This window comes from Oncorhynchus tshawytscha, linkage group LG20 (genome assembly GCF_018296145.1).
Source record: "Oncorhynchus tshawytscha isolate Ot180627B linkage group LG20, Otsh_v2.0, whole genome shotgun sequence".
In the NCBI taxonomy this organism is placed as follows: domain Eukaryota; kingdom Metazoa; phylum Chordata; class Actinopteri; order Salmoniformes; family Salmonidae; genus Oncorhynchus; species Oncorhynchus tshawytscha.
The window spans coordinates 9008742-9010035 of NC_056448.1; positions in this window are offsets into that span (position 1 = coordinate 9008742).

Genomic DNA, 1294 nt, shown 5'->3' on the forward strand with positions numbered 1-1294 from the left:
AATGTTTTCATTAACATCTCGAATAAATTTAACAAAAACATTTTTTAATCCAGAGTGCATCAAACATGATGTAGAGCTTGTTTTATGGAACAGTACTTATTTCCTCATTTCAATGTTGCAACTTACTGAAAACAGTTTGCAGTGTTTTCATAACATCTCGAATAAACATAACAACAACATTTTTTTTATCCAGAGTGCATCAAACTTGAATTAGAGCTTGTTTATGGAAAAGTGCTTATTTCTGTATTTCCATGTTGCAACTTGCTGAAAACTGTCTACAATGTTCATTTCATCTCAAATAGACAGCACAGCTAAAATTGGACATCCAGAGTGCAACAAACATGATTTAGAGCTTGTTTATGGAAAAGTGCTTATTTCTGTATTTCCATGTTGCAACTTGCTGAAAACTATCTACAATGTTCATTTCATCTCAAATAGACAGCACAGCAAAAATTGGACATCCAGAGTGCAACAAACATGATTTAGAGCTTGTTTATGGAAAAGTGCTTATTTCTGTATTTCCATGTTGCAACTTGCTGAAAACTATCTACAATGTTCATTCATCTCAAATAAACAGCACAGCTAAAATTGGACATCCAGAGTGCAACAAACATGATTTAGAGCTTGTTTATGGAAAAGTGCTTATTTCTGTATTTCCATGTTGCAACTTGCTGAAAACTATCTACAATGTTCAGTTCATCTCAAATAAACAGCACAGCTAAAATTGGACATCCAGAGTGCAACAAACATGATTTAGAGCTTGTTTATGGAAAAGTGCTTATTTCTGTATTTCCATGTTGCAACTTGCTGAAAACTATCTACAATGTTCAGTTCATCTCAAATAGACAGCACAGCTAAAATTGGACATCCAGAGTGCAACAAACATGATTTAGAGCTTGTTTATGGAAAAGTGCTTATTTCTGCATTTCAATGTTGCAACTTACTGAAAACAGTTTGCAGTGTTTTCATAACATCTCGAATAAACATAACAAAAACATTTTTTTTATCCAGAGTGCATCAAACTTGATATCAAATAGACAGCACAGCTAAAATTGGACATCCAGAGTGCAACAAACATGATTTAGAGCTTGTTTATGGAAAAGTGCTTATTTCTGTATTTCCATGTTGCAACTTGCTGAAAACTATCTACAATGTTCAGTTCATCTCAAATAAACAGCACAGCTAAAATTGGACATCCAGAGTGCAACAAACATGATTTAGAGCTTGTTTATGGAAAAGTGCTTATTTCTGTATTTCCATGTTGCAACTTGCTGAAAACTATCTACAATGTTCA